Source organism: Neovison vison, chromosome 13 (genome assembly GCF_020171115.1).
Source record: "Neovison vison isolate M4711 chromosome 13, ASM_NN_V1, whole genome shotgun sequence".
Classification (NCBI taxonomy): Eukaryota; Metazoa; Chordata; class Mammalia; order Carnivora; family Mustelidae; genus Neogale; species Neogale vison.
In genome coordinates this window covers 80,583,322-80,607,370 of record NC_058103.1, presented here as the reverse complement: position 1 = coordinate 80,607,370, position 24,049 = coordinate 80,583,322, and positions in this window count along the sequence as shown.

The following is a 24,049-nucleotide window of genomic DNA, read 5'->3' as shown; positions in this document are numbered from 1 at the left end:
AGAGGTCCCTTCTAGGAATTCTATTTTTCACCTCCGCCTGCCCACTGTTTTGATTATATAAACAACATATATATTCATTGTAAAAAGAAACAGAATACAGTTAAAAATAAATAAACATGTATATACAAATAAAAATAGAGATCAGTCATAATCCCACGAAGTAGAGGCAATTCTAATATTTTCCTTTCTAACACATTATATACATATGCTTCTCCAATATAATTTATAGAAGATATGTGACTTGGCAACTCAATATAGACAGGAATACTTGCAGTTTCAAAACCAGGTGGATATTTTTGGAAAAGATAACTTATCTATAAGCATATTCCATTTTGCTGGTAGAAGTGCATTGTGGTGTTTAAGAACACAAGCACTTGAGCCCGACTTCTTACATTTGAATCCTGGTTCCATCTCTAAATAGATGTGTGACCCAAGTAGTAACTGAAATTCCCTGTGCTTCCATTTCCTCAAGTGTATAATGGGGATAATAATAGCATTCTTCTCATTGGGCTGTTGTGAGGATTAATGATATAATTAATTATATGTTAAGCACTTAGAAAAGTGCCCTACAAATAGGGAATAGTCAATATGTGTTAGCTGTTATTATTGATTAATTCTTTGCTATTACACATTTAGGCTAGAGGACTTTGTTAACTGCAAATGTATGATACCATTTGGGCAAACCAAACCTCTTAGAATTAGTTTTTTATGTCATTATTTTTTCTTTGTTAGGAACAAACCATCATGTGTTAGGAAACTTAGAAAAGAAAAAAAAAATGAGATACACATTTGAGAGATGGGTGGTAATGAAATTACAGGAATCCCCAGAATTCTTCTTCACAGTTTTCCCTGCCAACTTCTGCTTAATCCTAGGCCTAAGGAAAAGCACTATGAATTTTCTCAGTTCAATTATGAGGAGATTTTTCCCTGAGTTCCCCAGGAAATTCACAAATGTACAAAACTGAGGAAAATGTGGCCAAACTTCAGAATGTAAAGCAGGAAAGGTGACTGTCACTATGAACATGATGTTCATTTAAAGCTAGTTGCTTGTTATAAGCTGAACAGTTAGGTAGAGGGGGAATAATAAAGAAAAAACAGCTCTAGTGGCTTTTGTCAGTATCTCCTCCTCATCTCCAAAACATCTTTCATTTCCTCCCGAGTAAAAGAAAATGGCTCTTACTTGCAAAATGACAATTATACTAATTAGTCTTGAATTTTTGAAACCATCTTCTCAAAGGTGATTTACAGGAATTACATGAAAGGGATCTATATGTGATGACATACTTGTTTGATCGACGAGTATTTTCTGTAGCAGTTTCATCAGGAATCCTATGATGAGAAGTTTTTTTTTTTAATTTAATTTTTTCAGTGTTTCAAGAGTCATTGTTTATGCACCACACCCAATGCTCCATGTAATATATGCCCTCCTTAATACACACCACCAGGCTCATCCATCACCCAACCCCCTCCCTTCCAAAACCCTTAGTTTGTTTCTCAGAGTGCGCAGTCTCTCATGGTTTATTTCCCCCTCCGATTTTCCCCAACTCACTTCTCTTCTCCACCTCCCAATGTCTTCTGTGTTATTCCTTATGCTCCATAAGTAAGTGAAGCCATATGATAATTGACTCTCTCTGCTTATTTCACTCAACATAATCTCCAGTCCCATCCGTGTTGATACAAAATTTGTGTATTCATCCTTTCTGATGTCTGAGTAATATTCCATTGTATATATGAACCATATCTTCTTTTTTTTTAAATTTTTTTAATTTTTTATAAACATAAGATATATTATTAGCCCCAGGGGTACAGGTCTATGAATTGCCAGGTTTACACACTTCACAGCACACACCATAGCACATACCTTCCCCAATGTCCATAACCCCACCACCCTCTCCCCCCCCCCTCGGCACCCCTCAGTTTGTTTTGTGAGATTAAGAGTCTCTTATGGCTTGTCTCCCTCCCGATTCCATCTTGTTTCATTTATTCTTTTCCTACCCCCAACCCCTCCACGTTGCATCTCCACTTTCTCATATCAGGGAGATCATATGATAGTTGTCTTTCTCCAATTGACTTATTTTGCTAAGCATAATACCTTCCAGTTCTATCCACATCGTCGCAAATGGCAAGATTTCATTTATTTTCATGGCTGCATAGTATTCCATTATATATATATACCACATCTTCTTTATCCATTCATCTGTTCTTGGATATCTAGGTTCTTTCCATAGTTTAGCTATTGGAGACATTGCTGCTATAAACATTCGAGTGCTCGTGCCCCTTCAGATCACTACGTTTGTATCTTTAGAATAAATAACCAGTAGAGCAATTGCTGGGTCGTAAGGTAGCTCTGTTTTCAACTTTTTGAGGAACCTCTATGCTGTTTTCCAGACTGGTTACACCAGCTTGCATTCCCACCAATAGTTTAGGAGGGTTCCCTTTTCTCTGCATCCTCACCATCATGTCATTTCCTGACTTGTTAATTTTAGCCATTCTGACTGATGTGAGGTGTTATCTCATTGTTGGTTGGACCATGTCTTCTTTATCCATTTGTCTGCTGAAGGGTATCTTGGTTCTTTCCACAGTTTTTCTACTGTGGCTAATGCTGCTATGAACATTGGGGTGCATATGGCCCTTCTTTTCACTACATCTGTATCTTTGGGGGAAAACACCCAGTAGTTCAATTGAAGGGTCATAGGGTAGCTCTATTTTTAATTTTTGAGGAATCTCCACACTGTTTTCCAAAGTGGCTACACCAACTTGGATTCCTGCCAACACTGTAAGAAGGTTCCCCTTTCTCCACATCCTCTCCAACACTTGTTTCCTGCCTTGTTAAACTTTGCCATTCTAACTGGTATGAGGTGGTATCTCAGTGTGGTTTTGATTTAAATTTCCCTGGTGGCTAATGATGATGCACATTTTTTCATGGGTTTGTTAGCCATTTGTATGTCTTCTTTGGAGATATGTCTGTTCATGTCTTCTGCCCATTTTTTGACATTATTATCTGTTTTTTGGATGTTGAGTTTGAGAAGTTCTGTGAGTTTTTTCATGTTTGTCACCTGCAAAAATGTGTCAGGATTTGACCTGGCTACTTTTTTTTTTTTTTTTCCTCCCCATGATGGTTAAGAGATAAGCAGATTGGCGATTAAGCTTATACATTTCAGAAGATATTTTGTAAAAAGTTAAGAAGACAAAGGAAAAATCTTCCAATATTTAAGTACTGGCCTAACTGGTCTTTTCTCCCTGATATATGTCTATATGTCTATATAGTTGCAAAGACCCTTCGTTCAAATCCCATCTCTGTCACCTAGTTATGATATGCTGGTTTTATAAATGACCATCCCCTCCTATACCTCAGTTTGCTTTTGTGCTAATGAGAATGTGTCATCTTATCATTAAATGAGAGTAATATTTACTGTATAATTTCTGACATATTGTAGACATTCAATAATATCTACAATTACCCTTCCTTATCTGTTGAGTCTTAAAACATTGTCTTCTACCTGTAATCTCTAAAATAAATGAAGATTTGAGTAGGCCTATCTTCTTAATTAAGCAAGCCAAGAAAATTCCCTTGAAGTCTTTAGAACCAACCTCCTGAGACACAACCGCTCACTGGCAGAACAGTTCCATAGACAGGTCTCCAAGTAACCTTTAGACAAATGACTCAGGTGCTTTTACATAACGGTTTTGGCAATGGCATCAGGGTATGGGGTTGGGCTCTTCCTATGTCACTGTGAACAGATCATAGTGATCATTGGTAGAAAACTAAAATCAAATTTTACCTTTCTGTTCCTATAATTGTGGAAAGAGAGTTAATTGGGAGAAATGATGTAAGTGTAACTGTTTTCCATTAGAATGCAACTATTTCAGACAGAAACTAAAATCAAATAGCTAAGTCTGCTCTAGTTATTTAAAAATTTTACAGCTAATCCATTGGAAATTTTTATTTTCTTTTCTGTCATTTATTGCCTTAACATCATACGGATATAGCCAAAGTTAAAAACACATCTACCAAATCCCTTAATATCTTTCAAGTACAACACTCTGGTTATCCCTAGAGCATTACTACAGGATTCATTTATTTTCAGAGATGTGGATATAAAATTATAAAATATATCATTCCTAAGGGCAACATAGGATCATGTTTCTCAGAAGAACCCCTGACTGCCTGTAAGAAATAAAGTTCATCTTTACACTCATTTTCAGTTTCCTCACTTACAAACTTCTAATTTTGTTTTTCAAAAAGATGCTTTTTAATTTGTTTATTTGAGAGAGAGAGGAAGAGAGAAAGAGAGTATGCAAGAGAAGGGGGAGGAGAAGGAGGAGAAGCATTCTCCCCACTGAGCAGGGAACCTGATGAAGGACTCTCATCCCAGTACCCTGGGATCATGACCTGAGACGAAGGCACAGACTTACCTGACTGAACCACCCAGGTTCCCCAAACTTCTAAATTTCTGGTATGTGTATGCTACAAGGGAGAGCCTTATGAACATGTCCTTTCAGATCTGTGGCAAAGTGGAAGGATAGATAGTCACAATAACTGTTCTGTGTGACAAGTTGTTTACTGACAAAACCACATATGTAAACTAACCCTGACTTAGAGATGGAAAGGCTGCAAGCTCAGCTTACGTTTAGAAATCATACACCCCTTCATAACTGTGAACCGGAAGGGCAGATAAAGTTGCACAGGCTATGGGGATGATGATGAGGAAGATGTTAGATTCCTGGTCCAGGCTGTATTTCGTCCAGTGTCTACATTTCGTGAAATAAACATCTGATGATATTACTTATTTGAAATGAGCCAACCGCTATTTTCACATTTGCTCCCATGGTTTACCAAACTTGTAGACTACTTTGAAGGAGTCTGTAAAATCCCAAGGAATTGTCTGGAGGCAAAAAATAATCTCTAAATGCATACAGATAAAGCTCATTTTTTTAACCAAATGTTATATACTCTTTGAATAGTAATAGTTGTTATTATTGTTATGGAGAATCTACTAAATACGAGACATTTTCATCTCATTTAATCTTAACTCTGGTCCCATAAAGAGAGATTGTATTTTCCATATACTGTCTATAGGAAACTGAGACCTAAGATCACACAGCTTCTTTCTAAATGTTACACTGCATCACAATCTATGAGAGGACTGAGACAAAATCAGAAGGACAAATATATATATATATATCTGAACATGATTTGCAGAAGTTGAAGATAGACATAAATTCTAGTCCCTCCATTGTTCCTTTTCTTAAAAAATCATGGAAATATCCCTACCTTGGCTTTATGGCCATAGTTGAGTACAGATTTTCTTGTTTGGTTAGAATTGATTATATCACATACTGCCTAATGCTTTGGTCGAAGCTCTGAACAAAGTTACCAATACAATGCTTACTTGGGAGGCAAAATTCCAAACAAAGTGGGATAGCACTTTGATTTGAAATTGCAACCAAGGACCTTTCATTAAAGACCTCCTTGTCCTGCCACTGCCTGTTCAAGATTTCCTGACATGACATGTAAAGAATTGACCCAAAGAGTTTGACTTCTGTTGCATCATCTATGCATTTAACCCTTTATGCAGTGCCTTGATCGATTGGTTTAGGTAGCACACATAAATGTGTTCTCCTCCATTTAAAGAGTTTATGTAGGTAAAGTAGGATTTAGTTGTCCATATACTCAATTTGACACCCTTTGTGAGAGAAAGCTAACTTTTTTTTTTTTTTTTAAGGATTCAGGAGAAGTTATTAATGTAATTGCTATCTCAGAGACACAGCATTCATTTTAATACCCTTATTCATCAAGTGTTTTCACCTCTTGATTCTTGAATATAATCTGCTTGGAGCCAACAGGGGATCATGGGAGGATATTGAATATGATGCCTGCAGGGGAAGCTGTGTGGATTTTTTTTTTAACATATATTTTCATGTATTCAGTTCCAGAATCAGGTCATTTTGCAGATCAGCACAGTGATATTTACCCTGAAGTCAAAGATGTATTTCCATTTCTCTTACAAATTAAAAGTTATCTTTTGGATTTCAAAATTTGAATCTTTTTACTTTAACTTTGGGTCTCATTAAAATTACAGAAACAGGAATGAAAAAAAAAATCCATATATAGCTTTTTTTTTTTCACCCCACACAGCAGTTAACAACAAAAGTGAAGAATTACCCTAGGCTGTTCACATTCCCTCCTTGCTTATGGGAAGTCTCTTTTGGTGGGTTTTCTCCTGTGTCTACATGAGGCAAACCAAACGTCTGGAGTAGATCAAAGCTGCGGGAGACAGTCCTGGGGATGGATGTTAATTATGGAGATATCGTTAGCAACCTTGCCGTTTCCTGAAGTTCTTGTGAGAAGACTATGCAGCTTGCCATCTTCAGCAGGGTTGATGCAATAAAACACTTCATAGGTGTGGGCTAAGGCAGAAGTGATGTGGCCTGATGTCTCTGATGTCTTAGCTCTGAGACCTCCAAATGATGATCTTCGGTTTAGACTGCACCTGCCCTTGACAGCATCCCTTCTTGCTTAGGCATTTCTTTTCCTCTACTCTTAACCTTCACCCTCCTCTACAGATACATCATTTTACTGCTAGACAACAACCACGGCTCCCTCTGCCTTCCTGTCTTCAGTCACTCTGTGTCTCTATTTCATCCTGTGTACCAATGACTTATGGTTCTTCCTAAAACTCTGTTCTCATCATGATGCCACCTTTGCCAGCTGCTCTCTGTTTTACACTGCAGACATGGTTAGCCATATTCCTTCATTATTCTCCATAATCGAATTCCCTTCTTTTTATGTATCCATCTTCATGCATGTCTACTCTGTCCATGCTATTTTCCTCACCATGACCTGTCAAAATGATAATTGATCATGTCTTTAGTATTTCTGACTTTTTTTCCATTTCCTTTTCCAGTCTCTGATCAGCCTCTATTTTCAAACAAGGCCCAGACTAGCCTTGCTTACCTCATCACATTTTAAAACCCTACAACAGTGTTAAGGTTGGAGCCTTTAGACCAGCACTGTCTCATGGAAATCTAATGCAAGCAACATTTGTAATTGCATACAAAATTTTAACTTCCTAGGAGCTGTATTTACAAAGGTACCTATAAACAGGTGAGAAGAATTTTAATTATATTTTTATTTAATCCAGTATTTCAAAATATTACTATCTCAACATAGAATCACTATGCAGATTACTAATGAGATATTTTACTTTCTTAAGTGAAATCATTGGAATCAGGGTGTTTTTACACTTTGAGCACATCTCATCCAAAGGACACACATTTCAGGGGGTCACTTGGAGTTAGTGGTTTCCATGTCAGGCAGCACAGCCTTAGACTAAGGCTGGGGTGTTTTGTTTTGTTTTCTTTACTTGTGCCTTTCTGTTGTCCCAGTTTCTCTGAATACTTACCAGGTACATCTGCAGGGCTGCTTCTCCAGCTCTCATATCTAGGGAGACTTCGTGACCTCTCTCTCTGCATTTCTTATCCCTGTACCTTCCACTTAGCAGCCTGGCCAGAAACCTTCCAGTCCTCATTGAGATCCTCTTTTACCCTAAGGGCCCCGCTGTTAATAATACACATTATTGTTCTGACTTGTCTTCTTTTCTCCATTGCCCTGTTCCATACTTTTTTTTTTAAGATTTTATTTATTTATTTGACAGAGAGAGATCACAAGTAGAGAGGCAGGCAGAGAGAGAGGGAAGCAGGCTCCCTGCTGAGCAGAGAGCCCAATACGGGACTTGATCCCAGGACCCTGAGATCATGACCTGAGCCGAAGGCAGCGGCTTAACCCACTGAGCCACCCACGCACCCTCCCTGTTCCATATTTTATCTTTGCAATGGTCAAAATTATATCACTCAATTTCACTTAATATGCAGTGATTCCTCATTATCTATCTTATAAAGCTTCAGCTCCCCAGTGTGTCATAAAGGTCCTTTCTGCCCTGGCCCTGATCTACCTTTCCAGCTGTGACATCTGCCCCTTCTCCCTCTATACCAGAGGCTGCAGTTACCCACAGATTTTTGACTCCTTACACTTTACCTCTTTTCATGCTGTCCTGACTTAATGCCTGCTGTTCTTTATGCTCAGGATGCCCTTTCTTCCAACCTGTGTTCTTTCTTTAAAAATTCCTTTTCATCCATTAAGTCTCAGTTCAAAAATCACCTCCTCTCCAGAGTCTTCCTTCTTACATCCAGGAAGAGTTTAAGAGCCTCCTCTTTTGTTTTAACATTTCACTCCCTGTATTGCTTTTCTTTTTCTTTCTTTTTTTTTTTTTTTAAATTCCTCTCTTCTCCCTTATACTTGTGAATTCCTTGAGAGTAGAGAAAGAGTGTGCCTTGTATTTTATTTTATTTTATTTTACACAGAGAGAGCATGCACAAACAGGGGGAGTGGCAGGCAGAGGGAGAGGGAGAAGCAGACTCCCCACTGAGCAAGAAGCCTGATGTGGGGCTTGATCCCCGGGACCCTGGGATCATGACTGGAGCCAAAGGCAGAGGCTTAACCAACTGAGCCACTTAGGTGCCCCTGTGTGTGCTCTTCTTTATTTCCCTAATACTAAGCAGTGCCTGTTACATAGAAAGCAGTGATTCAATATGTATGTATTTGCTGTGATGCTGGGTAGCATATTGACCCTATGACATGGCCTGATATTTATGTATTCTGTGATTAATTTAAAGTATTATTTTGTCCTCTATGCTGAATTAAAAACTACTTGATAAACAAGGTTCCATCTCTTATTATACAGCATTAGCTAGGTAAAATTGAATTTAAAATATAATTAATACATTAATATCTACTAATACCTATCTAACTAATCTCCCAGGTCCCAATAACTTAAATCAATCAGGGGAAGCCCTTCTGATAAGGAGTACCTGGTACAGTCTTGGGGATTCATTCCCATCTTTATGGTCTCTATCTCTTTCTAGGTCAAATAAGACAGAACTGAGTATCATCTAGATTACAGATTTTGGAGCTGCCTAGAAAGGGGAGAGGGGGTGGAATGCAGAGAATTATGGCCATAGGGTTTTGCCTAGATACTTTAGGGGTGGATAATGGAGCACATTTTTTTCATTAGCCATCATGCAGCAGTATTTATTGAGTAAAGAAATGTGGTCATTAACCACAGTCTCAGAGTCAAAACAAAGAGGTCTATACTTGTTTCATTTTTTTTCCCTCTTCAAAGAACTTACTATAATAAATTATGTGTTACTGTCTTCATCCTTACTAGAAGACTGTGTCTTCCTTATAAGAAATGACCACATAGGGGTGCCTGAGTGGCTCAGAGGTTAAGCCTCTGTTTTCAGCTCAGGTTATGATCTTAGGGTCCTGGGATCGAGCCCTGCATCAGGCTCTCTGCTCAGCAGGGAGCCCGCTTCCTCCTCTCTCTCTCTGCCTGCCTCTCTACCTACTGTGATCTCTCCCTCTGTCAAATAAATAAATTAAATCTTAAAAAAAAAAAAAAAAAGAAATGACCACATAGGCGGATGAACATAAATTTGAAGAAGTGCTAGTTCTTTATGGGAAAAATAATTTTTACCTTTTCATTATGGGGAGATGGAGGATCTAGCTGTTTTATGTTTCTTATTCATCAGTCAACACAGATTTGTGTGACAAGCATTTATGTAGGTACTGGCCATTTATAATGTGATTGTTCCAGAAGATGACTAGATAAACCCTCTCAACCCTTCAGATGGGATTATTTTTAATTGCTTAATAACACAATCTCCCTCCTTCTCTAATAGTCTGCCAAGAGCAGGAAAGCCCTTTCCTGATTAGAGGGCACCATTAAAACAGTGAGAGACACTAGCATATCAATTTAACACTGTGGATTGTGAGAAGCCTCTCTTAGCTATATTGTCAAGACTCAGGCACGATGTGTCTGTGCTTACATAAAACAGAAAACTATGTGGAGAGTTGAAGGTTTCTTTGTTATGTATGAAACAAGAATCCAGTTTGGGAGGAAGGCATGGCAATTTCCCCCCATTTTGAAAAACTTTTCATTTCCAAATAATTTATTACTTAACTGAAAAGTTGTAAAAATACCACAGAGAACTCAGTAATTATACCCTCAACCCAGCTTCTCCTAAAACTAGGACATTTACATTGGGGAAATGCTATTAGGTAAACTTCAGATCTTATTAAAATTCACCGGCTTTTCAAAAAAATTAACTTTACTGTTATTTTTTCTGTACTAGGATCCAATCTGGATTTAGTTATTTTGCATCTCCTTAGTCTATTCTAATTTATGACAGTTTTTTACTCTTGTCTTGTCTTTCATGACCTTCACACTTTTAATGAGGTCTGGTCAGTTGTTTTGTACAGTGTCTCTCAACTTAGGCTTATCAGGTGTTTCTCCATGAATAACTAGGGTTATGCACTTTTGGGAAGAACACCACAGACATAATGTTGCACCCTTTTCAGTACTTTATACCATGTCTACATGATGTCTGTATGTATTATTGCTGATGATTTTAACCTTATATCTGCTAGATTTCTCCACAGTAGAATGGCCAATTTTCTCTTTTTGGTGGATAAATATCTTGGAGGAGATACTTTGAATTAATGCTAACATTGTATTTCTCCTTAATCATCTGTTCGTTGATTTTTACATCCATTAGTCGGTGTTGCCTGCAACGGTGGCATTTGCCTAATGGTGATTTTGTATTTCCCTCAAAGGCCAATTATCTTTCCATCTTTATTTCCTTATGAGAGCATATTGCTACATTTACCTGGACTCCAGTGGGTGCCACTGGCAGTTGAGAGGAAAGCACTCATCTGATGTTACTGGTATTTTGCTTGGGTCATTTTGGTTTTGCTAAATAAAGTGCATAGACTAGAAGACCAAAGGAACAAACTTAAGCATCAAAAAGCTGGGCACCTGGATGGCTGTTAGTTAAGCAACTGCCTTCAGCTCAGGTCATGATCCTAGAGTCCTGGGATCCAGTCCGGCATTGGGCTCCCTGCTCAGCAGGGAGTCTGCTTCTCCCTTTGATCCTCCCCCTCTCATGCTCTTCCTCTCTCATTCTCTCTCTCTCAGATAAAAAATAAATAAATAAAAATAGACATCAAAGTTAACTGAAGATAGTCAATATGTAATGTATAACACAAGTTAACACATTTTTACAATCCAGAGATAAACATATTAACATTTTGTTATACCTAGATGTTTACCTAAATATTTTTCTTTCATAAATATGAATTTATAAATGTATAAAGATAAATTTTAGTTTGGTATCATCTTTTATGCTCCCCCAAAATGTGACTTGACCTGTGTTTACCTATTTAGAGATATATATGTGGTAGCAGAAGCCATGCTTGAAAAGCATATTGGTTTCTAATATAAAAACCAAGTAAAAAGACTTACATCTTTAAAATTATAGACTTCAAAAGTTCATAATCAATTTTTATCTATATAAAAACTATTATTGAAGTCTAAGATGGGTAACAGCAGGCATTTGCTTATTTAATAAGGGCTATTTTCTTAATCAAACACACGGAAGCCAAATAGTATATGTAGTATATATATTTATATGCATATATATCTATATAAATTGTATTATAGTAAATATACATGTATGCTATTTATGTTGTATACTACCTAAATATCATATACTTACCATATATATATGCATAAGTGTGTGTATGTATAATAAGTGTAGGATATGTCTAGATATAGTAAGTATAGGATATACTGTTTTATAATTTGCTCTTTTCACTTAAAGTACATTCTGAGCTTCCTTCTATGCAGGTGAATATAGTTCAATATAATTTTTAAAGGCTATTATCATTCCATTATAATGTGGTTCTTTAATTTATTTAAAACCCTTTATTCATTTACATTTGATTTTTGGCTCTAGTGGTTGCTATCACAGACAATCTTCAGATGAACCCATCTTTGTGGAACTATCATGTTAAAGGATAAGCTCATTTTATCCAAATTTCTGAAATCACACTCTAGAAAGGTGGTACTATTTTACTCTCCTACCAGTAGCATATGCACACGCCAGACATGCCGTACTTTCCCTGAATACTGGCATCATTGTTCTTTGCAATCTTTTTGCTAGGAAAAGAGGTATTACTTCATTCTTTTATTTTCTGTCTTTTCTAGATAGTTTGAATATTTTTCTTTGTGTTTCTAGCCATTTTTTTTATATTTCTCTGACTTTGTTGAACATAATTCTGTAGAAAAAAATATTTATTTTCTAAATTGATCTCTATCATAGTGCCCCTCAGTCCCAGCAGATACTTTAAACTTATCCTTGTAAAATTTTTCTAATTTACTCAATTCATTGTTTTTGTCTAGAATTGGGAACACATAGTTATCCATTGTCCTTAACCATTACATGATCTTTGGATATAAAAGCATAGGGTGGAGGTTTTCGGATCCAAGATCTGAATTATTTCCTTTCACATATTCTAATAGACTGTGACAGAAAGCCTTCCCTTTAAAAATGCATTACCTATTAAGGCTTCTTCTGTAAAAATGAAAACAATCTTAAAGCCTCTTTGACATTTAAGTGCCCTTAGACTGATTGCCTGGCCGTCCCTTCATCCTGGGGTTGAATCTAAATGTTCAGTTTTGTTCTTACCCCTGCTGTTCCCTCCTTGTACCTCTTCTGTTCCTGTAATTGCCAGGTTATTAACGAAGGAACTGATTTACATGTTGGTATTTGATTTTCAATTATTGTTTTATCTTCAGGGCTTCTTCTGTAGTAAAAAATGAAATCTAAAAATTGCTTATAAGAGACATGAATTTGTTGCCTGAAGCAGTTGCCCAAGTACCAGAAAATAAGAATAACAACAAAAAAACTCCTCATGTAACTAGTTACTAAACCCTCTACACGTAATTGGATTTGGATTTGTAGGGAATAAGAGGTTTCTAGAAGAGTGGCTACTATTAAATTACTTTGGACATTAAGGGTTCAAACCAAAGCTGCCATCCATGCTTCCTTGTGAAAACCTCCTTAAAGCTGTACTACCTTGGACAGGACTCACATAAGAAACCATTGTAGAAGCAGATTCCTTAATGCAATTTTCATTAATTTCTTTATTGCTGGGCATGAAAATAATAAACTAAATTCCCTCACAATCATGTTTAAAATCTCAAATCAGAACAGTTGTAAAGGAGTTACAGACATACTGTCATAAATATTATTTCATTTTACTTATGACAATAATGGCTCTGCTATTAACCAGGGTAGCATAGCGGTCACACTACCGCTCCCAATCAGAAAGAAAAAAGAGATAATTTCATCCCATCTGTCCTGGCCTGTTAAAAGCATTTTCTCTGCATATTCTTGTTCAAAAGGTGTTGCTTTTCTAATGTATTCACATGATGTGTGAAGATCCGGATTGCAAACAGGTCAGATGGCAAGTATGTCTTTCTTTTCCCTATTCTCAAAATGTGCTTACTGTCTTCCATTATGTTACAGCATGGTTTATGCTTACATTTTGTTGTTGGTAAGGGCGGAGTTGTTTACAAGCAGTGTTTCCATGTGAACCTTGAAAATAGATTTGACAGGAAATTTCGAAAGTGCCACTCTCAAGTTCTGAATGTGGGGATCAGGTTTGTAACCTGTTGGTTGTAAGGCACTGATTGCTGAAGGAACATCAGTGATTTAGAAGAGTATGTGGGTGTATGTGTGTTTTAGTAATTGGGGGTTGTTATTTTTTGGGGTAGAAAGAAATTTTCCACAAGCCAGATTAATTCCCTTTTTCCATTCCACCCCCCTCCCCGTAACCACCAAAGGTACACAAAGCTGGTTATTTACATAGTTATAGTGGGTAAGCTATGGACACCTCCCTGGAAAATTCTGGACCGTGCTCTGGACATCTGAATGTCCCATTTCTCAAGGACAGGCTCCAACAACCAGACAGAGACCTATGCCAATTCATCCCATGAAAGGAAGAGTCAGCCCAGAGTCAGATTCTTGCTGTCCTGTGGTGAGACCAGGCCCCTTGGGTGATCCGTTATTGGTTATCCCAGTGATGTTTAAGTCTTTGGGAAGCAGATACTGCATAGGTGCTCTCTATGCACTTTGGGCCCATCAGTACTTAGGCTCATACCCTGGCTCCCCAGTGACTAGCCAAGTGATATTGAATAAGTTACTTAACCTCTTTTTCTCAAGTTTCTCACCTGTAAAATACCCATGATCCCATCTAATGCCTAACGTTATTATAAAAATCCAGTCAGAGAGAATGTAAACCACTTAGCCAAATGCCAGGTGCACAAGTGTGATACACGTACTAGTTGTTTTGATTACATTAATATCCCTGGCCCCACATTTTCCAACTTTTTTTATTAAAATTCACAAATGAGATGCCACTCTGCTCCATTAACCACATTTAATTATGAATAGATGTATATGTGTTTGAACTAAAGGTTTTGCTTGTGTTTCTGTTTATTTTAAAAGATTTTTTAGGGGCTCCTGGGTGGCTCAGTCAGTTAAGCAACTGCCTTTGGCTCTCTCATGCTCTCTCTCAAATAAATAAAATCTTTAAAAAAGGGTTTGTTTTTGTTTTTTTTTTTTACAGGTGTGATAGTAGAAAGCCTATGTTTGTACTTATATACAATACTAATAAGATAGTCTTTTTTATACCTTAACTTGTGACTTAGAAAATATAAATGCAAGATAAATATTAGATGGGATACAAACAATAAAAAGAAACATTTTTTTTTCTTAGTAGAGAAATCCTTTCCTCATTAAAGAAAAGCATGATGTGTTGGACTGGGAAACATGGGTGTGTCATGGGACACACTGCCTGTCAGAGAAGGGTTGCAGAATGTGCAATGTTCAAAAGCTCTTGAGTACCTAGGCAAACGTAGGCCTTCTCTGAGAAACTGAATAGGAGAGTGAAGTAATATTTATTGAATACTTATTAAATGCCAGGATCAAGGTACTTTTATTCTTTCCTCATTTAATGTTCACAGAATTTTACCCATTATGTTTGTTACCATTATCTCCATTTTACAATGTGGAAAGTGAGGCCAGCTCATTTGCTCATTCATGGATGTACTGCCAGGAAAGAGCAGAACCAGAATTTGAATCCAGATATGCTAGCTTTCAAGTGTATGCTCCTCTAAAGATTGGGTCTTATTTTGCAAATATGAGGAAAGCTGCAGAACAAATTGTTAAAGTCTGATAATTTAGGCATAAAGACAAAACCAATCTCGAATCTTGATTCTGTATACCTTAGATAGAACAAAGAAGGCAGGAAAGCTAGTTTTTCTCAGGATGACTAGAGCTAGCAAGATCAAGTCATCTCTTCTTTAATGCCAAGTTGACTTGAATTCTAAACTCCTAACCAAGAGAGTCTATCAGAATATTTGGGGAAGCTTTTCTAAAACACTAAAAAGTGGACTTTGTCCCTGAAAACTCTGTTTTTCCTACCCGGCAGTCATAGTTATGCTGTTGGGCGGTAAACCAGAGATGGCTGAGAGGATGAAGCCTTCTTTAATGCACATCAGGGTCCTAATTGAGCCTTGGAGGCGTAAAGCGTCCACTTTAAGACAGACACATGGCAACACTGCTTGTTTAATCCAGGAGGACACCTGGATTAAAGCATTAGTTAAAGCACTTGCTTAGGCCATCATCAGAGCATCTCCCAGGACTCCTCAGGAAGATGAGCAAGGCTTAGCTTGCAGCTCCTCTGGTTGGACCTTCAGCTCAGCTACTGCGGATGAGTTCCACCTTGATGATGCTGGCCAGCCTGTCTCCCTCCATTCATGAGCTCTGGTGCGTCACTCACCTCTTACTCACTTGGCACTGAGTAGGAGGGAAAGAAATGACCCACCAAAGAAGTAACAGTGGATTTGTCAGGGGAAATATTACCATGCCTGTTTTATCATTTCAATCTTTAGTATCTTGTCATTTAATTATTCGCCCTTCAAGTCATTTGAGTAGATTTTCATCAATCAAGATAGAGTTCATTCATTCTTTCATTAATCTAAGCTTTTTATTTTATGATTCTCTTTTTAGCCAAATTATCTTGAGGGTAGCTTTTCATCATTCAAGATAAAGCTTGTTCATTCTTCAGCAAAAATTTTAAGGACCTAAAATGTGCCAGGCACTGTTCTTGATGCTGGTCATAGACTGTTGATCAAGGCAGATAAGATTCTGTCTTCATGGAGCTTTCTAGTTGGTGAGCAAGACATAGTGGAGGCAAGTAATTTCAGGTACAACAAATACCAGTTTGAGAAATTACAGGGTGCTTTCTCATGGTAGAATGAGCTGAGGGATCAGAGAAAGATCCATGGAAGGAGTGTTCAAAATGAATGCAAAAAACATCCTCTTACCACTTTCTTAACCTCTTCACTAATAAGCCATTCAGCTCATAGCAGGAACCTGAAAAAAGGTGCCATGGGTCTAATGGTGGTACTATATATACTGACTATAAAACATATACGTGAGAAAATAAGTAGTTATATAAACTTTGGCATCATTATCTCAAGTCAGTGAAATAAAATTAATGTCAGGACATTTTAGTTGAAGTAGAGTAAATCATTGTGATTTGCTATAATGATTGTGATAGACCAGAGTGTGCATTGTTTGTGTTATGTTAGGTAGTTTAGCTCATGCCTCTTCCCTTCTGTATTTCTTTTTATTCCCTTTATAGCACTGTTTCCTTTAAGAATGGCCCTCAGACCTACCTTGGAATACACTTGGGTGGTTGCTAAAAATGTCATTTCTTGGCCTCCACCACAGACTCACAGAATCAAAATTACTTAGGGTAGGGACTATCTGCATTTTTAACAAGATCCCAAGACATTTCTCCTGCACACTAAAGTTTGAAAACACTGCTTTAGAGTCATATCTTTCTACTGTTGTCTCATTAAGTTGTCATCATTGCCTCATCAGCTGATAAAGAAAGATGCTGCTTAAGAACTGTACACTGCCTTTGTGATCAGCTTGATGCCTCCAGGTTGCCCACTTGGTAAGGTGACAGATGAAAAGAAGACAGAACTAAGTTGTGCATCTAGGGCTGCCTTTATTTAGAATTAGCAACCGGTGTCCCCTTTGTGGACCCCCACATTTACCCCTCCCCCCATCCAGAGTCCCATCTCTCATACACAAAATATTCACAATTTCTTGTTATGCTTTTTACTTTATATTCTGCTTTTCTCATTTTACTCTTCGTCTCTCTTTTGCTCTTGTCTGGGACTGTGCATGTGGACATTTGCATGCAACTATAGAAATGAGCAATGTTTCTGTGTGTATCCATGTGTGTGCACGTGTGTGTGTTTGTATGTACATGATGTAGGTAATCCTTAGTCCATTGGTAATCAAGCAGTGCACGGTTTTCCTACATAGGATAAGGCATTCATGGAAAGGTACTGTCTCATGAGAAGGATCCTCATGTAAGTCATGGAGTTGAGTTGCAATGGTGATAGTGATCAGAGTCACTGATGGGTGGGGGAGACTAGCATTACTGAGAAGCCAGGCACTACAGTGGAAGTCTCTGCATTCATATTTTCCATGTTCCAAAACAGGCTAAGGAAACTGTTGAGGCTGTGTAGGGGTGAGTGGACCATGGTTCATGGTATTGATATCAGTCCCAATCACTACTCCTTAATTCATCCATCATTGATTAAATGCCTACTATATTCCAGAATCTATGGATCTACCAAGATGAATAAGACACAGTGTCTGTTGTCATGGAGTACTATTTGACAGTAATCTGCACACACAACCAAATAATGCTTTCTCAGTACAAAATGTTATGGGATCTCAAAGGTAGCCACAAGTTTTTGGAAAGGTTAGCGAAGCTTTCTTGGAGGAAATGAGGTAAGTTTTGATATGTGCATTATAAAATGGAAGGTAGACAGGAGAGAGAACGTTTCTGATTAGAGGATCCACAGTGTAGAAACATGCATGGGCAATGTGTATCGACAGTGCATACTTAGTTATGGATGTGAAGGAATGCAGGTTGTGCTTAGAAGTGTGGCTTCTTCTCCATGTTGCATAGCTTTGCATAGCTTTTGTTTTGCATAGTCTTTAGCTGTGACAAGAGCTTCAGATCTGAATACTGTAGGTCACAAGTTTTATCTCTGATTCCCCCTTCCCTCAAAATCTCACTGACAAATTTTACCTTCCTGTAATTTCCTAATGCACTCTACCCGCCTCCCAGGCCAAAGTGATAAAGGGTCACCATAGGAAGATCTGGGTGTCTTTTGTAATAGTCCAACCCTTGGTCACATTATTCTTGCTTTTTAATTTTCTTGAGCTAGCACTCATAAGCATTGACCCATTATATATTTTTCTCTGTTTTAAAAATAGACTATATGAAAATAATCTCATGTATGCCAAGATAAATACAGAGAGATATACAATACAGCATTATTTGTAATAGTGAAAAATTAGAAACTCATTTAAGTTCAAACAGTTTACTTAAGCAAATAATTGTACATTCATATGTTAGAATTTCATCATATCTTATATCATTAATCTTATTTTCCTCTTAATTATATGGGGAAACATGGGGAATATGTTCATTATATACCTTGGAAAAAAACACAATACAAAGCTAAATATATGGTATTATACTCAGTTTTTGGAAAAAATAATGCATGGACATTCATGTAAACGTATATGTATGGAGACAGGATTATAAAAGGAAATGCAACAAAGCAAAATAACAGTATTTTTGGATGGTATAATTATAGGTGATTTTTATTGTCCTGTCTATAGTTTTCAACATTGTCTAAATTTTCTATAATGACTTAAAACAAACAAACAGAGTTATCCCTCAGTAAGAACCAAAGCCAAAAATGGATTTGAAGTAAATGTTTCTCTCCATAGCCGTTATGAGAAGAGACAACATAGAAAAACATACCAACAGCAATAACGTACATTTCCAGTCATTTAATACATTTTGCACCAGTAGCAGCCTGATGTGGTGATGACTGAGTCAGCTACAATCTTGAAAGAATGAGCTTAGTAAAAGAATGCTGCCATTGCCCCCAAACTGTGCACAACTTTGGCAGGAAACTCACCTCTCTCCTTTATTATCATTCTTCCAATGTGTTAGGGTTTTGAATGAGAAGTGCTTAGGCTAAAGTATGTTTCTAATTAGCTTACTTATCTGAAGAATGAGTGTAAATGACATTAATGCACCTAATAAGACATCTTTGGTGATTCTACTTTTCCTTAACTAATAACACTACAGTGTGCTGCAGGGCCAACAAACACTGCCTCTTTGTTGACATAATAACTGAGCTTTAATTGGTTTGTGCATATTTATGTGACCTTAAGTGGAGATCAGAAACTGCTTGCAAGATTGAAGAAACACACTCAGGTTCCCACTCCAGCCTTGGACGCGTCAGCCAGGGAAGGTTTCACGGGAAAGGCAGGCTGCTAAAACATCATGTCTGAGCAGTGAATCCAGGAGGGAATGGGTCCTGGCCCTGACAGCTTATTTTTAAGCTCAGAGCTTTCACCTAATTGTCTGTTGTTGACGTTGCTGCAGTTAAACAACCAGAAGGAACTTGGGAACGTGCCCCTGGGTGGCACAAGAAGGGCGATATGGCAGCTTTCCTTTAACTATTCAAACAGTGTTTTCCCCCTTTGGGATGTAACTCAAGATGATTTTCTAAGTCCACCTAAGCTTTAAATCAAGACCAGAGCTCTCCCTCTGGAATCTAGCTGTGGCTGTGGGGTCATTTATTCTTAAGGAGTTATATGGGTGAGAAAGACAAACCTTTCCATAATCTTGAAATCCTCGGTCTGTGGGGTTGGGTCCTAGGGTACCCACAAGATAATCATACTTATTGGATAAAAGATTGTGGCAGTAGATTAGGGCCCAACGTGGATGGGTCCTGAATCAAAGAACAGTTCTGTATGCACAACACAGTACTCTCAACACAGGCACTATTCAGCTGTATGCACAAGCAACCAGTCAGTTATACTGTTGGCACTCCCATGACTATGGCCTATCTACTTAACTGGGTTACTGGAAGGAGCCAGTGGAAGTAAAAAATTTATTGTAATCTGAGATAATTAGATAATATAGCAAGACAAAAACTTCATTACATGGGTGCTGTTGCTTTTGTGGGTTATTGTATCTTTCTTTTTTGGGGAGAAGTTTCTAAGTGAGGTGGGAGACTGAGTTTGGCAACCTTTGTTCCTTATGACTCTAAAAATTCATGAGTTTAAAATATGCTCTATTAAAGTCCATAGGACTTACTCCAGTTAAATTAAGCTATGGTTAATAGAGAAGGATTTCGTGAGTCAATATTCATTTATAATAGTCCATGGTGTTGTGAAATGTATGTCATAATGTAAAATAGATATTTGATCAAAACCTGAAGAAGTATTGGTGAAAAACTTAAGAAAAAATTTATAAACTGTAAGTGAGAGCGGGGCATGCTAATATATTACCATTTTATTGACAAGAAGTTCAGGCCTAGCAGTTCAGAACAAAGGCTATAGCTAAGACCTCATAGTACACTCTGCTTATCTAAATATCTGGACAGCAATAGTCTGTCTGATTAGTACTGAACCCGGAAGTGCCACCTAAAATTTGATGGCAAGTGTCAAAACAAGAAATGGAAAAATAAGTAGTTATTTGACGGCATACCTCACTTCTTTACTAAGTCATTCAGGCAAAGATTAATGATGATTGTCAGGAAACAAAACAGATAAAACACTATGCTATCATGGAAGTTACAGTCTAATTGGGGGAAGGGCAGAGATAAACAAGTAAATTAGTAAAGGTATAGTAGGCCAGACATTGCAAAGTTCTATAAGGAAAAATGAAGCAACAGAGGTGGATAGTGTTGGGAGGAGGGAGGTCACTATTTTTCACAAGGCAGTCTTTAATAAGGTGACCTTTGAGCAAAGACTTAAATGAAGCGAAGAAGCAAGCCATGGGTCTATCTGGGGCAAAGAGGAGACATTAGGTTCAAAGGCACCGAGATGTCAAAGACTTGGCAGTTTCAAAGAAGAGCAAGTATATATGGATGGAGTATAGTGGGCACAGGAAAAAATGGTAGGAGGAGATGAGGTTACGGGGTGGGAGAGGCAGTCAGTTGATGGGTAATAAGCTACTGTAGGAGAAGGAATTGCTTGCAAATTAAGGAGAGGGCAGAGTGTTGGAGATGACTGTGAGCCAAGTTAATTGTTCTTCAGAACCAGCTTTGCATGTGAACCAGGCAAAACTAACTACCCAAGCGCTAATTAAAAAAATAAAAACACGAAGAGAAATTTGCTTAGAGAATGCATAGTTGGAATGATAATTCTGCTGCAACCTCCCTAGGGAGAACAGAGGACCCTTACTCTTTCCCTTAGTCGTATATTGCCATTTCCTTGCTGTTTTCCTTTTCAGGGAAGTAGTCAGCTCCTACTGTCAAGAGACAATAATATATATTTACAACTTTACATTCCTAGTCAAAATTATTCTTTCTACACCATGTTTGCTTTTCTTCAGGGGTCAGATCTGGAAGCCATCAGCTGAATCCCCAGAATTGGTGTCAGTTGGCTGATAGAAACATTATGCAAATGTAGGGTTAGGGAGTTAAATAATGCTGTTAGGACCATAGCCTTAGGCTTAAAATAAACCGTCCTGAGAAAGAGAGAAGTGGGCAGTAGGAAAGAATTAATTCAAATAGAAATTGAAACACCGCTCTGTCTCCCTTAGGTTTCTGTGTTTACTGATATAATATACAAAGTCCCATTGTACTATTGGAATGGGAGGTACTATTGGGAGATTTAGAATTCAAGCTTCAGTGATCATCCCCAAAGTCTCTAATGTAAAAATTTCAACCCATTTTGGTCTTAAAGACTTGGACCATTCACTCATTAAAAATGTCTACATAGGTGAAATCATTTTAGGAGACCTAGAGACCTCTCATGCCTACCAGTGGATTCAGGTTAAGTTTTCAACTACCAGAGGATCAAAAATGGAATTAGGAATGAGATCCAAACATATTTTTGTATGTTGTAAGTAGCACTAGCTTGGGGAGAAAGGACTGTGTTCCTTTCCAAGTGATGCCACTTAGCAGCTGTATGATTTTGGACAGGTCACAATCTCCCCAAACCTTCTCATCTACAATGTAAGGATAATTCTCTTTATCTCTTCAGATTTTCCTGAGTATTAAAATTGACATAAAATGTGATCAAATATTTTCTTAACTGTAAAATTATGAATAAATATGTGCTTCTATTAAACAGCTTTGTTGGATTTAAAGAATCACTCTACAGTGATTCTTGTGCACCATTTGAAGTTGTTATTTTATACATAGTTACACAAAGCCAAAGCTATTATTCTAGTGTTTCATAGGACATTGCTTTTAGGCTCCTAATATTGCGTGTGGCATCTGGGAAATGAAGTGTCCCTAATGGTAAGCTCATGTTTTGTTGCCATCCCACCCTCTTTTCACCTTCTGTGCCTGAACCCTTTTGGGCTGATCCAGCTTTGAGCCTTTAAGTTCAATGAAACTGTTTCTTGTTTCCCTAGAACACCAAATTACTAATCCTTAATCACCTAAAAAGTAATGAACATCTTAGCATCTTATTTGTTTGTTAGTTTTTAGGAAACAGTATTAAGATGTTCTCATTGAAAAAGTTCTGCAAATATCTAAGCCTTTCTCTGTCAGCAAGAATTTTAACAAATGTTTATTGCCTTGTTCCTAAAATGTCTTATGATTACTTACTTTAGCATAGCATTCTGAACCCAGTTTACCTTTTTTTTTAAATCTAAAATTATCATCATCATGAACATTACTTACTATGTTCTTTAGTACAGTGATAAATAATTTTTGTTGGGTGCAGCCCTCTTGCCTCTATACTAAATAGACCCAAGTTATTTTCAAGGCATCTAGATTCTTTTGCTTCTTTGCTTCGAGTCACCTGCATTTTCCCAGTTTATCTCCTTTCGGTGTAAGGCCTCACCCACTGCTGCTTTTAACTTACCCCCATTATGGTGCTTCATAAACAATGGTTTTAGCAGTATCTTCAGGTTTTTTGCCACATCAGTTTTATCTGTATTATATGTGTAATGCTTTCAACAACAGACTTGTTTTTCTTTTTAAACTTAAAATAATTTTTTAAAGATTTATTTATTAATTTGAGAGAGAGAGTGAGCAAGCGCAGAAGCAGGAGGGGTAGAGGGAGAGGGAGAGAATGCCAAGCATATCCTGCAATGGACACAGAGCCTGAATTGAGGGTTGCTCTCACCACCTAGAAATCACCTACTATCACTGTAACTGTTATATATATATATTAGCAATTAAAATAAATATATAAGGATTTTCAGCCAAGATGAAGTAAAAAGGAATGGATTTATACTCTCACCTGAAAAGCCACAAAAATGTAAAAAATATGTGCAATAATGATTTTTCAAGACAACGTATATTAGGTAAGAAGGACAGTAATTCCTGAGAGAGGGGAAAAAATTGACTAAGACTGGTAATTGCCCCGGCGACTCTTTGGAGAGTTTCTAGGCCACAGTACGAAGAGGATACATCAAGGAGGAGCAGGATGCACTCCCATTTGAAGCTGAATGTGTGAGGAGAACAAGGTGGCTGGAGTTTGCAGGATGAACATCCTGAGAAGAGAGAATTGTATGGAGAACTCTGGAGATCTGCAGAGTATCTACCTTGAGGATTCAGTTAAGTACCAATCAGTGCAATATTACACTGGAAATTTTAGGCAGCAAAGAATGACAAGGAAAAAAGCCACCTAGGTAGAAAAAAAGAAATAAAAGTCTTGGGGTGCATGGGTGGCTCAGTGAGTTAAAGCCTCTGCCTTCGGCTCAGGTCATGATCCCAGGGTCCTGGGATTGAGCCTGACTTCCTCATCTCTCTCTGCCTACCTCTCTGCCTACTTGGAATCTCTGTCTGTCAAATAAATAAATAAAATCTTAAAGAATAAATAAATAAAAATCTTTTATTTGCAGACAATACAAATATATAGAAAATCTAGTGGAATCTACCAAAAAGAAAAAAAAAAAACCCTACATAAACTAAGAAATAAATTCAGCAAGGTTTACAGGTATATAAAAATCAATTGTATTTTGATATATTAACAATAAATATTTGGAAATTGAAATAAG